The sequence below is a fragment of the Hyperolius riggenbachi genome, chromosome 12 (assembly GCF_040937935.1).
Source record: "Hyperolius riggenbachi isolate aHypRig1 chromosome 12, aHypRig1.pri, whole genome shotgun sequence".
Classification (NCBI taxonomy): Eukaryota; Metazoa; Chordata; class Amphibia; order Anura; family Hyperoliidae; genus Hyperolius; species Hyperolius riggenbachi.
In genome coordinates, this window is record NC_090657.1 from 42,443,713 (window position 1) to 42,457,874 (window position 14,162).

A 14,162-nucleotide genomic window follows, 5' to 3' on the forward strand; every position below is an offset into this window, starting at 1 on the left:
CGGAAATGATCTATCGCACCATCTAATCACCTCAAAAATGAACCATGTATTCCCAGCATTAGGACTCAGACACACTAGCTTATCTAAGCGTTTGCGCTTTTAAAAAATCGCTCCCATTTACTTGAGTAAAAATTGCATAAAAATCGCCGACATCCATACGTTTTTACATGTCCACGATTTTACGTGACTGCAGAGATTTTTAACACTATTTTAATGCAAGTGAGTGCTGAGCGCTTTTTTAAAAAAATCGCTCCCAATCGCAAATGCTCAGAAAATCGCTTATAGTGTGAGCAATTAGGTCATTTTTTCCCCTCACATTTAATATTTTTGTTTCTATTTTATAAACTACAGATGTGCCTAATAGCTTTGCAACTTCTATATAATATGGTTTATTAGTGTTTTTCTTTTATGCTTTTTTCTTCACAGAAAGGATTGTTTCGGGGGCATGAAGAGAAAGCAACCTTAGCAAGCTGCATTTAAAGCAACCATTTCTACTGCATATCCTGTCACTGTTCCTGTAGCTGTTAACTCCTTCAAAAAGCAGCTGATAAGGTGTCTAAAGTGGTCTAAATGGTCAAGATATTTAAAAACCCTCTATGGCCAAGAACTGGCAAATATCTGCTGATATTCTAAAGGATATTTATTTCTCCAATCTTCAAGATGGCGTCTGGGGACTGGAATGTTCCACTACTGTTGGAAGCTCCATCGATGTCAGCCCAAAGTAATATATTCCAGGTGAACTTGCATATTTTACTTTTATAACTGCCTAAAGATGGGCCTTATAGAAGGACGATATTTGTTTCTTCAGACCACTGCAAGAGCAGCAATGAGAGCAAAAAATATCCCTCCGGTTTGCCACTCTTCACATCTCTGCACTTGTCTTTGATGTCTTCTACGCGTTAAACGTGCCCATTTCACTGTTAGAGCAGTCAGAGGTTACGTAGTCTGACCCTGTACAGCAGCTTCTGCTTCTGCAGCCTGTCACCTATTTTACAAGATGAAAACCTTCCCTGCTTCTTTTGCACATTAAAAAATAAACAGTAGGACAATATGATTAAGATTAGGATGGCATCCAGCTGTATAATTAAATTAGTGTTACAAGAGTGCTGGAGGAGGCCAGACTCCTGCTGTTATGTTCTTGGTTGTTCGTTCTTGTATTTCATAATTGCGAAGAACATGCAGATTGTAGCCGTGAAGAAACTGGCACCTTTCCTTTATGCTTTATTAAGTAAGAGTTATATACAGCTAAAGGTTTTTGCCATTTTGTGCTCTGTATTAATTTAGCCTGTTGTTTTGTTCTGTTCCAACCATTGCTAAGAATTTTCTGCTGAAGAAAGTAGTGTTGTTTTTTCTGTTTCCTTATTTATTCAAACAGACGGTTGTTATGGGGGCAATTTAACGTAATAATACAGCCACCTATCATGATGACTGCATCGTTGTATCAGTTTCTGGTGAAAATGTTCCTGCTGTGCAGTCTGTAAATGAGTAGAAAAGGAAAAATCTAGCATTGATGGCATCTTTTAGCTTGTGTCTACCCAATTAAAAAATATATTTTTTTCAGAATTAACCTCCATTACAAAAGATGGCTGGTCTTTCATTTCATGTGGAAAAATGCGGTTTAACCACTTAATGACAAGGTGACTTATAAAAACGTCCTGGAGCCATTAACCACTTGAGGACCTACCCTTTACCCCCCCCTTAAGGACCAGAGCTGTTTTAGCTGATCTGTGCTGGGTGGGCTGTGCAGCCCCCAGCACAGATCAAACACCAGGCAGAGCCACCAGATTGCCCCCCTTTTTTCCCCACTAGGGGGATGATGTGCTGGGGGGGTCTGATCGCTTCTGCCTGCCTGGGTGTTGCGGGGGGGGGGCACCTCAAAGCCCCCCTCCGTGGCGAAATTCCCTCCCTCTCCTCCCTCCCTTCCCCGGATCTGTCCTGTGCAGCCTCTAAAAGGCTCCTGCCTGTCATGCGACAGCGATCCCCGGCCGCTGATTGGCCAGGGATCGCTGATCTGGTACAACGCTGCTACCGTTAGCAGCGTTGTACGAATGTAAACAAAGCGGATTATATCCGCTTGTGTTTACATTTAGCTTGCGAGCCGCGATCGGCGGCCCGCAGGCTATTTACGGAGCCCCTCGCCGTGAATTGACAGGAAGCAGCCGCTCGCGCGAGCGGCTGCTCCCTGATTAATTAGCCTGCAGCCGGCGACGCAGAACTGCGTCGCTGGTCCTGCAGCTGCCACTTTGCCGACGCGCGGTATGAGTGCGTGGTCGGCAAGTGGTTAAGAGGCTCTAGCAGGAGGTTTTTTATAAGTCAGACAGTGCTGCTGCCGCTGTGCACGTGTGCACTTGCGTGGCCTTGCGCGTGCAGTGTATTCCCGTGCACGTGCGCGTGAAAATAGTGGGAAAGTGCACCTTAATTTCCAAATATACTGTATTGTCACCATACTTAGTACTAGGGACATAATTAAAATCTTGTAATAAGCAGAACAAATTAGCAGATAAAATGTGTAGGTTTATGTACAGTAGCAGTGTTTATATTAAAACTATAGGGGAGGAAATTAGAGAAATAGTGTATTTTTTCATTTTTTTCTTTCTTTTTCCCTTTGAAATGCATATAAAATAAAGTAATTACTGAAAACAAATATCAACCCCAAATAGCCTAATTGGTGGTGTACAAAAACAAGATATAGAGATCATTTCATTGTGATTAGTAGTGATTAAGCTATTGGCAAATGAAAGGGATGAGCACTGAAAGGTGAAAATCGCTCTCGTCTGTAGGGGGAAAAACCCCTTTGGGGTGAAGTGGTTAAGAGAACAGTCAGTATAGTCTGAATATTCATTGCTTCCTTATGGCCTCTTTCCCACCAAGACGTTGTGTTTTAGGTGACGTTAAAGGTCGCATAACGTGCCCCTAATGCAACACCTGGTAGCGTTGGAGGAGGACCCCAGAGTGAGCCGGGTTATGCAGCTCTTTGTGCGCACTGCGCAGTACAGACTGCGGAGCCTACGTGATCGTTCAGATCACGTGGTCTCCGTGGCACTGATTGGCTGGCGGGACCACGTGATGCGGAGTGTTCCACTCCGCATCACGTGGTCCTGCCAGCCAATCAGCGGCCGCTCCAGGAAGATAACACTGCAAGTGCAGTGAATATTAAGTAGCCATGTGGCTGGCTACATTAGCGGACTCTCCCTGCCTCCTTTTCGACAGCAAAATATAAAAAAGGCCATTACTGAGCATGTGCACACAGTCTAACACGGCTAAAGCCGCATATAACGTACAGCATGCTGCACTTTCCAATAACGTGCAGCGTTACAATGTAACGCAACGTGGGCACTGTGAACAGCCCATTGATTTTTCATTGCTGTGCGTTACTCTGCGTTACAGGCTGCTCTAACGTGGGACTTTAACGTCTCACTGTGAAAGCAGCCTAAAAGTAGTTTAAACAGATGACACCTTTTTGTTGCTAAATACGTTATGCAAAATGCTGAAGTATTTTGCAACGTAAGGTTCCCCATTTTAAAACCAAAATAAAAAGCATTTTTGCTGCCTGAAAAAAACTGTATGCATGTGAACGTCAGTATGCTAAGTATTAGTATGGGTTGCTGCCATCTTACAGCACATCTGTATTGAGAGGGATATAGATATTTATTTCCTTGATAAACAATGTACATTGTCTGGCTATCCTGTTGAGCCTCTGACTACAGTACTCTTAAGGTGGCCATACATATGTAAATTCGGTGGCCAATTTACCATCTGTTTTGATAAATATTGAAGCGGATGGAAATCTGTACTGCCAAAAGCATGCCCCGATTGACGATGCGACCAAGATTGGACATGTTGGAAAATCTGGACCGACATGCTCGATCAGGTGCATGGCAGTAACCAGGGCTGTGGAGTCGGTATAAAAATCTTCCGACTCCAACTCAGACTCCTCAGTTTATGAAACCACGACTCCGGGTACCCAAAATAGCTCTGACTCCTTGACTCTGACTCCTTAGTCTAATACTTAACAGGGCTGTGGATTTTGTACAAAAATCATCCGACTCAGACTCCGCAGTTAACAAAATCAACGACTCCAACTCCGGGTGCCCAAAATTTCTCCGACTCCTCGACTCCAACTCCGACTCCACAGCCCTGGCAGTAACTGCATGCAATAATCACAAATGGCAAATGCGACGGAAACATGAGGAACAAACCTGGAAGAGGTGTCTGGACTAGATGATGAATACCAGACAAGTAATAATGTAGGGGTGGCGTCATGGTGCCAATTGCCTAAAGATTCCATGCTGAAATCAATCAGAATCGGCCTGGCAGCTAACGGATCTCTCTCCAATCAGAGAGAGAAATGTCTAACAGCCGCTAAAATCGCTAGATGTATGGGTACCAGTAGCTGTATACTCTGAATAAGCATGCCAGTCAGGTGTTTCTTACTGAAGTCTGACTGGATTAGCCACATGCTTGGCTGCAGTTGTGTCTGAATCACCAACCCGAAACCAAGAATACGGCAGGATGCCAGGCAACTGGTATTGGTTGAAAGGAAATAAATCTGTCAGCCACCATATCCCTTTCAGTTCCGATGTGTTTTAATCACTTTTGTCTTCTACAATCATAAATGACCTGCTTGCTCTCACGTCATTAACCAAACTTTATTAACTATTGATCTAAACTGTATCAACATAAATGACATTCTGCACAACTGCAGATACGAAATTTCTATAAAATAAAATAAAATGAAATAAGTCTATGGTGACTTCTGGTGCAGTGCGCTCGTCCTGCGGCCGTAGATCCCGGGGCAGGACGAGCGCATTACACCATCCCCCGTGCATATTACCCTGTGGCAGAAAGTGCCGGCAGAATAATATGCGCATCACCTCCATCCCTCCCACTGCTCAATGATGTGCTCCCTGCTGGACAGGAAATACATCACCTCTGTACCGCTACCGTGGATCCACACTTACCGCGTCACCATAGACTTGCATCGTTGTATAATCCGTGCTATAGGCATGGATCATGCGGCAACGCACTGCAGAGCTTGTGGCAGCCTTGCATCGATTTCGCTTCTACCGTCACCATAGTGTGTAAGTACATTGCCCTCGCGATGAGCTGCGGCGAGGGAGAGTATGCTGGGTACTCTGACTGCATTGCAAATTGGATTTTGACAAGATCACCTTATGTCTTTGCGTTTGGCCATTTTATGCCACTTCCATCATATCTTCAAAAAACATATGTTCACATTTGTTCACTTGCTCTTGCTACCTAATATATCCCACCCCTCGATAGGTACCATTGTTAATAAAAAATCAGTACTTTTCACCTCACCTGTGAGAAGTTGGTATAAATTATTTACTATTTTGTATTTGGCAAAACAATAGACAAAAATATTTGAAAAATCCTGTACTTATTAAAAAATGTTGTTACTATACAGATGTGTAATAAACCGATGTACAAGAGAAATGTATGAAGGTAACACAAGTTGTGGCCATAAATTTACATGATTTAACAAGAACTAAATAAGAACAGCTTCCCGAGATTGTACCGCAGTATCCAATGTGACTAACCGTGAAGCTGAACAATATGTATAAAAGTTGAATCCCAAATTGGGTAAGTAAGCAGTATTTACAACATACGCAGCCTAAAGCTGTACTGCTACAATTAATAACAGAAAAAAGAATGAAAGAATAATGAAGCAGTAAAGAGAGATCTGGCACATCTAGTGTGTCTATTAACGCCAGTACTTGCAACAAAAATTTTTTTTCCATGATGCACAATTTTTTTTTTCTGCGACGAGTGATCCTTTCTGCTATTCCATGACCATAAGTATGTTTCTGCATCTAAGCGTTCGTATTTCGTGATGACCTTCACCGTCACCTCAGAATAAATTGTTAGATCCCACGATGACTCCTGCCAGTCTAAACAGACTGGGCTGTTAGCCTTATCAGTCCTGAAATTTCCATTCATTAACCAGTCTTGCCAGTCTCATCAGTTCTTTCAATTCCACCAGTCTTGCCAATCTCAACAGTCCTGTTGGTTCCATCAGGTCACTACTGTCAAGTATTCAACTTCTGTCCTGCATTTCCACACCACAGGGTTCTCCCTTCCTGATCTTTCTGCAGTTGCCTGCTTCCCACTGGGGGTTGCAACCCATTATTAGTGAGGTTTTCTGATATAGACTTAAAGTGTCCTAAAGATAAGTTGTAAGAAAGATTTTATACTTACCCTGGGCTTCCTCCAGCCCCATGAGCACCACTGAGTCCCTCGCCGTCCTCCCGGGTGGCTCTGTTTGGCCACAGTCAGCCCCAGTAACTGGCTCAGTGGCATCAGTTGGGCTTTTCTGCACATGCATGGGAGGACGGCAAGGGATACAGTGGTGCTCTTGGGGCTGGAGGAAGCCCAGGCGAAGTATGAAATCTTTCTTACTTCTGATCTCTGGTTTTCTTTAAACTACATGGCCTAGGAGATGGATACCAGTATCAACAGGGCACTGACCTTGTCTAATTAAGCCATAAGCCTAGATAGTGATGATGTGGGGGGGTCTGAAACTTTGAAGGCACCATTTGCTTTTTCTCAGCAGATTCAGCTGACCTCGTTATCTGCCGCCCATCCCAGAGACCTCAAAGATCACTGAATTTTTAGGAGAAATTGTTAATCTGGCCATGAGGTCTTCCAGCCATTTCACTTCCATGATGTCAACTTGCTGCTGATTGTATTGATCTACGCGGCTGTGCAAATAGCTCTCTTAGCAGCTGATGTTTACATTAAAAATTGCAGCTTTAGTATATCGCATTTTCCTTGGTGCATACTTAACAGTAGACCTTGTCCACTGAGTATATTTAAAATCAAGTTTCACTTGTGTTTGTAGTAAAGGATTGAACTTTTAGGGTTAGGGGTTTGTCAGATCAGTGCAATTCACACTGAGACTTAGGAGCATGATTTCAATTGACTTTGTGATAAATTACCTAACTTTTAGTGTTTTCACACCATTGTAATAGTCGATGGTCTATCAAAATGGAACCACTGTTATCCGCAACAGCGCATACATATGAAATTGCCACCGGGAGAATTGGGCACAGGATACAGCTAGTATATGGCTTATCCTGCTGCTGCACAAGTCCCGGCGGCGTTAATTACTATTCCCCCTCTTGTTCCATGTGGATAGTGGGGGAATTATGTAATTTGGCTTCCAGCCATTGCTGGAGGCCGAATTACAGTGTTTTAAAAGCAACTTCAGCTCCGTCATCTGATGGCGCCGAAGTTACTCACTGTGGGCCGCAACAGCCGCAATTCATATTAGTCTATGGAGGCATTGGCTGCGCCCAAATATCCTGCGCTGTTATTACAGCGCTCGACAACAGCACTCCCCTTCATTAACCATTTTTGCCTTTTAGACGTGACTGTCACATCCAAAAGGAACGCTCCTGCACGCGCACCGACGAGCTCCCGTGCCACCCCCCGGTAGCCCCGGAGGTCAATGAATGGGAACATAGTTCCCATTTATTGATCTAAGTCCCCAGTAGAAAAACCAATGGCTTCTTTTCAGAGGCTACAGTCTTTCTGACCGCAAAACAAAAAAAAGTGGGAATTAAACAAAATCACTGTGGCTATCTTTTGGCCAAATAGTAAAACTACATGCACATACATTTTTTTTCTCACACATAACACAATATATTACATTTAAAATTAACAGTTTACCTCCCACAACCAAAAAATACCCAAATAAAATATTTAACTAAAAATAAAAAAAATTACAATAAAAACAAAAACAAAACTAAAAAGTTACCTAAGGGTCTGAACTTTTTAAATATGCATGTCAAGAGTGTACATTACTAATATTTTTTTTAATTATAAGCTTGTAAATAGTGATGGATGCAAAACTGAAAAAATGCACCTTTATTTCCAAATAAAATGTTGGCACCACAGTGTAATAACCGGGACAAATGGGCAAATAAAATGTGTGGGTTTGAAACCACTTAGCAACTTCTGCCACACTTTTCTACGTCCTTGTTTATAAACACCTGCACACACATGTAAACACTTGGTTCTGTTTTATATTTTTAGAAAACAGTATAGCACCATCTTGTGGCCTAAAACTAAAACCACTTCCAAATACACCATTATACCCTTACCATAGAAAAATGAAATGCATTTTCATTATTTTTTTTAACTCCTTCACCCCTAACCCAAAATAAAATATTATTGCCATACATTGTACTAGGGGCACAATTTAAACATTGTAATAACTGGGACAAATGGGAAAATAAAATGTCTGTTTCATCTACAATAGCACATTTTATTTTGAAACTACAATGGCTGAAGGCTGAGAAATGGTGATTTTTTTTTCTTGCATGTCAGATGCATATAAAATAATATAATTCTTAGCATAAAGTACTGCTTAAAGAGACACTGAAGCGAAAAAAAAAATATGATATAATTAATTGGTTGTGTACTATGAATAATTACTAGAAGATTAGCAGCAAAGATAATATTCTCATACTTTTATTTTCAGGTATATAGTGTTTTTTCTAACATTGCATTATTCTATAATATGTGCAGATTACATAACACTCAGCATTCAAAATGATTCTTTTAGAGCAGTCTGTGAAGTAATGACCTCTACTCTAGCAGAGAAAAAGTAAATAGTTCACTTACAGTTGAGATAATAAAAGTCAGATTACAGCACTCTCCACGAGTAACTTAGTCGGAGAGCTTAATGGCTTGTTTGCATAGAGGTAACAACTGGAGTTTCTCAACTCTTCCTGTACTGGAAACAATTAGACTGATGTATCTGATCTTAATGTTTTATTTCTTAGCTGTACTACACATACAAATCATAATATCATAATTTTTTTTTCGCTTTAGTGTCTCTTTAAAGAAAGCCTAGTTTGTCCCAGAAAAAATAATATATAGATCATTTCTCTAATAGTTTTTCAGGATTGCTTCCTCCGGAGAGGAGACTGACCAACCTCCTAAAGGAAACGGGCAATAATTAAATAATTGAACTAAGCAGGCCCCAGCCCGTATAAGCGCCCCCTCCTCCATACCACTCTGGTTTTTTGACTGTTTCCCTACACCCAGGCTACCGGCAGTAGACACTGAGGAGGAGGGGGGGGGGCAGCAAAGTGTATGCACCAGCCGGAGGTAAAATGGCGCATTAAGATTGCGCATGAAGCAGATTGGGCAGCAGATAGCTTTTGCTGGCTGATGTCAGCAGGGAAGGCAGCTGGAACAGTCAGAAGCTGTGTCTGGAGCTGTTATGCAGTCCGTGGATGCACCTGAGCAGGCTGTGAATGCTCCACCGGTACTGCCTCCTCTCCTCTTTCCTCCTTTTAATATTATCTTATGAGGCTTATTTTGTTTGTGTATTTTCAGACTGTGATGCATACTGATAAGAAGTGTAGGAAATGTGATGTTAAACTACCATCGGGGTATATGTAGATTGCTTAGCTAAACAGTCCTCTACCACATCCACCCCTGTTGATACAAATGCTACCAATAGAGCCATGTGAGACCTTATGAATGCTATGAAGACTGAACTGGCTACCACATTTGCTGCGTTAAACTCTGCCTTTCTAGTTCCAGCACAGCCTGTGTCTGAACCGCAAGAGGCTCAGCAGCTATCCCCCATTTAAGACAGTCAGGGTCCTGGGGTGTCAGGGATACACTCTCCTCAGGACAGACACTCAGTTACAATCAGTTGATAATGTTACCTGTCTTCCAATCAGACATTTTTATCGCAGAGTGGTCAGGGGGGACTCGCACATAGGCGGTATAGATGCAATATCTAAGGAGGAAGATGAGGACCCCTAAGGACCCAGACAAGGCACAGGCCTTGCTAGACTCAGTGATGACTCTACTATCCAAAAATGAAATCCAGAGGGTACCAGTAGAGGACCACTTCAAGGGGTTTTACTCAAGGGTTTTCATAATCAAAAAAACACTCGGGAAAGTTTTGGATGATTTTAAATCTGAAACCACTGAACCCTTGCATTGTGGAGAAACATTTCCGAATGGAGAGCATCACCTCTGTCCGAAATCTGATATGGCCTGGCGCCTTTATGGCGACTATCGATCTCGAAGACTCGTATCTGCATGTACTGATTCATCCTCGGTACCAAAAGTATCTAAGATTCGCAGTCCAGTTCGGCAACAGCGTTTGCCACTCTCAGTACCGAGCTCTTCATTTTCGGAATATCCTCGGCCCCGAGGATATTCACGAAGATTGTAGCAGAGGCAGCGGCTTTCCTCCATCCACACAATGTAAGGGTTCTCTCATACCTAGACGACTATTTGTTTCTAGCTGACTCTGTAGCGGACTTGCACAGGGATCTAAATATTTCTGTTAAGGTCTTTTCGGACCTGGGGGGGCTGATGAGCAAGAAGTCCAACTTGCTTCCAACCCAAAGTTTAATTTTTTTAGGACTTCTGTGGGACACAAAACAGTAAAACGTTTCTTCCACAGGACAAAGCAGCACAGCTGCTGGAAAAATTATGACAGTTCCAATCAGAGCAGACAGTACTAATCAGGGAGCTTATGTCGTTCCTAGGACTGATGACGTCCACCATTAGAGGTAGGAGAGTGGGCCCAGGCTCACACTCGGACACTACAGACTTGGCTACTGAACATTTGGGACAACACACAGGCTTCACTGGACAGACAGGTTACAGTTCCAGACTGTGTTGGGATCCCTGACATGGTGGGAGAATGCTCACAGACTGCAGTTAGGTCGACAGTGGGTTCAGAGGTCTCCCCTAAAGGTCTTCATGGACGCCAGCAGTTTGGGTTGGAGGGCCCACTGCCAGGATCATCAGGTTTATGGGAAATGGCCAATGGAAGTGCAGGTCAGGTCATTAAACTACAGGGAGTTGTTAGCTGTACAGATCGGTCTGCTCTCTCTAGCCCGGGTGTCCCCAAACCTTTTCGGGCATGGGCCGGAACATCATCATTCAGACAGCTGGGGGCCGGAACTTACATACATAAAATGTTGAAAAACATCACATTGAATCTAGGTATTGATTCCCCCCAATCATGCATTGAGAACTCCCAGCAGCAGCCATTGTCATGTGGCGCCCATAGAGTCTTTGTGCACCAGACAGTGAAGCATACCCAGGTGACAACCTGCCGCCCAATTGGACAGCAGTGTCACCTTATGGAGAATTGGATTGGAAGCCAGCGAATGACTGCTGTCTGGCTTCTACAGTATGTGGATGGGTGGTGTCAGCCCTGCTATTCTATATGCAGGCTGCCAATATTTAAAGGTGCAGTGGGCAGCATCTATAAGTTATACAGTTTGTGTTTGGGGGGCCAGTGAAAATGCCTCGGCGGGTCGCATTTGGTTCGCTGGCCTTAGTTTGAGGATGACTGCTCTAGCCTCTCACATTCTGAACAAAGAGGTCATTGTATTTTCCGACAATATAGTAACAGTATCGTATCTCAGAAAACAGGGAGGTACCAGGGTACAGGACCTCAGAACGTTAGCATTAGAGGTGATCTCTTGGGCGGAGAACAATTTGATCTCCCTCACAGCAGCTCACATTCAGGGCAAGCTGAACAGATGGGCAGACTCGTTCAGCAAGCAGAGCACCAATAGTCTGAATGGGAACTAAACCAGGAGGTGTTCAACTCACTAGTTCAGAAATGGGAACTACCCATATTAGACCTGTTTTACCTCATTTTCCCTGAATGCAGGACAATGAATGGGAAAGCATAGAGAAATATAAACACTACCTACTGTACATTTTATAGGTATAATTCCACAAAATACTAGGAGTTAAAGAAAAAATGCTTTTAGATTTTGACTTTAGATCCCTTTAGGAGAGAATATTTGTGTTTAAATACCCTGAAAGAGGGATGTTTTGAAGTATAAGTATGAGAGATGTTCTGTCTCTAGACGCAGACAGCCTAATTTTGGTTATCCCTTTCCCTCCCTTCTGCAGAAGCCGCCTGAAGGAGGAAGATGGCTGTTTTTAAGCCTGTGCTTTTGGAATGACAGACCCCTGAGCGTATAAATTTGAATTACTCATTTTATTGCGCCTGCCACTCGTTAAGTAAAGTCAATTAAATTTTTGAGTTGAAACAAGATGGTATTAATGTAAATTTGCTTCACAGCTAATACAGTGTGAATAAAGCTGTGCATGAGGGGGGAACAGTCTGACGGCGTCTGAGATGGAAACTGGGTGGCTGGGGGGAGGGGGGCGAACTGCAGAATGCTAATCTGTAAGTTATATTATGCTAATATTGCCAAGCAATGTCTTTAAGAAGGACGGATCTGCTTGCTTGCTGGAACGTGAGACAGATTTTACTGGAGTGTATCTTCATTTTGGGCAGGGGGCGCTGTTCTGCTATAAACTGCAGTCTTTGCTTGAGACATTCCTCCTAGCTGCAGAATGAAAGCCCAGACTGCTTGGTAGGATCAAGAACTCCCGCCTGCTTGTCTGTGCTGGTGTTATTCTGCTCCCCAATCCCACCTAGATTCCTTTGCTAAAATATCTTTTCATTAGTATTGGCTGGCAGGAGCTTCGGTGTTAATGAAAAGAATTCTGTATTGCTTTTAAGTATCAACGTTTCCTATAGTAGAAGTCTTTGATCATAATGAAATATTTTGATTGCACAGAAAGTTATTTTTTGAGTGAACTAAATTATTTTCCTATACTGATTTTCCATTTGGTTTGTTTAAAGTAAACTTGGTGAGGTCGTAGATGTGGCAACTGTGAATTTGGTACGAACTACAAACCTTTAGGCCTGGAACCCACTGAAATCAGCAAACGCAAAACGCAACCGCTAGCGTTTTGTCTGAGCGGTTTGCAAGCGGATTCATGCGCGTTTTTGGTCGTGTTTTGCAACATTGTATTTTTTTGCCCAGCGGGTGCGTAACGTTTTGCGTTTTTATCCTGATTGGTCCTGTGAATTATTTTTAATTTTGTTACAGTGTGCTGAACTGCAAAACGCTAGCAAAACCGCTCAGTTTAGGTTTTGCTGAGCGTTTCTGCTAGCGTTTCAATACTTTACATTGAAGCGCTAACGCTCCCAAAATGCTGCATGTCCTGCGTTTGTGTTTCTGAGAAACGCAAACGCTCCTGTGGAAGTTGCCCCATCCATTAACATTAGCCCAGCGTTTTGGCAAACTGCTAGCGTATCGCAGTGCTGCCAAAAGCGCTCCTGTGGGTTCCAGCCCTAACTCTGTTTCTGATGGCCTGATGCCAGGATCAGCTTGTCTTTGTCTTCCTGGTGCCCTGTGCATAGTTTTAGCATGCCACCCCTATTAAATACATTTGTCATTTACACATACATTTGTAGGGTTAAAAGTGGGAGTGATGCAATGGGCATAGTAGCCATAGCAATTGCTACAGATCCTGGTGCAGTTACGGTCCCCGTTTCTCCCAAACCTCCTCCCCCCCTTTTTTGTTGTTGTTTACCTCTCACAAGCAATAGAACATGGGGACAGAGTGCAGGATGTTTGCAGTGTAAGCATTAGGAGATTGGGGGTACTCAAAGATGCAGAGCTTGCATGGAGGCTGTGCTGAAAAAAATGGGCGGAGAGATACTATACCTGGTGCGTCTATAGTGCATCGGCGTCTTCTGAACCTTTTTCCCCCAAAACTGTCTTATCTAAACTACACTGCTCAGCTACACTAACCCCTGCTGCCCTCCCAGCTACACTCACTACACTCCCATGCTGCCCTCCCAGCTACACTCACTACACTGCCAGCAATACTCGCACCTATAATCACCGCTATACTACACCCTCTACAAGCACAGCTATACTACTCTTCTACAATCAGTTACAATGGAGGCCCCTTTCACCTATCCAGTGGCATGCTACATCCATCCAGTGCTCAGAGATCCTCTGCCAGGTGGATGAAGTTCCTTCGAGGGACACATGATGCCCCCCGCATTGTCCTCAGCTCTTCCGGCTACAGAGTCATGTGATGAGTGCATAAGCCTTTACCCAATGGTGAGCTCGACGTCGACAGGGCTCTGGCAGTACAGCCACCGCATCCATTTCTGCCCTCTATCTCCTGCCACATCCATCTCTGCCCCAGATCTCCCGCATCCATCTCTGCCCCAGATCTCCCGCATCCATCTCTGCCCCAGATCTCCCGCATCCATCTCTGCCCCGGATCTCCTGCCAGGTCGACGAGAAGAGCTGCGGCAGCTGAGTGAC

At 43.5% G+C, this 14,162-nt stretch overlaps 1 long non-coding RNA gene across 4 annotated transcripts in view; it reads left to right on the forward strand.

Moving 5' to 3' along the window:
• The window catches only part of LOC137541571 (uncharacterized), a 1,030,398-nt gene that overhangs the window by 203,229 nt on the left and 813,007 nt on the right, over positions 1 to 14,162 (forward strand). For all 4 annotated transcript variants that reach the window (XR_011025219.1, XR_011025217.1, XR_011025218.1 and 1 more), the window contains one exon: positions 427 to 735. This is a non-coding gene — a long non-coding RNA (uncharacterized lncRNA). The remainder of the gene's footprint in view (positions 1 to 426; positions 736 to 14,162) is intronic.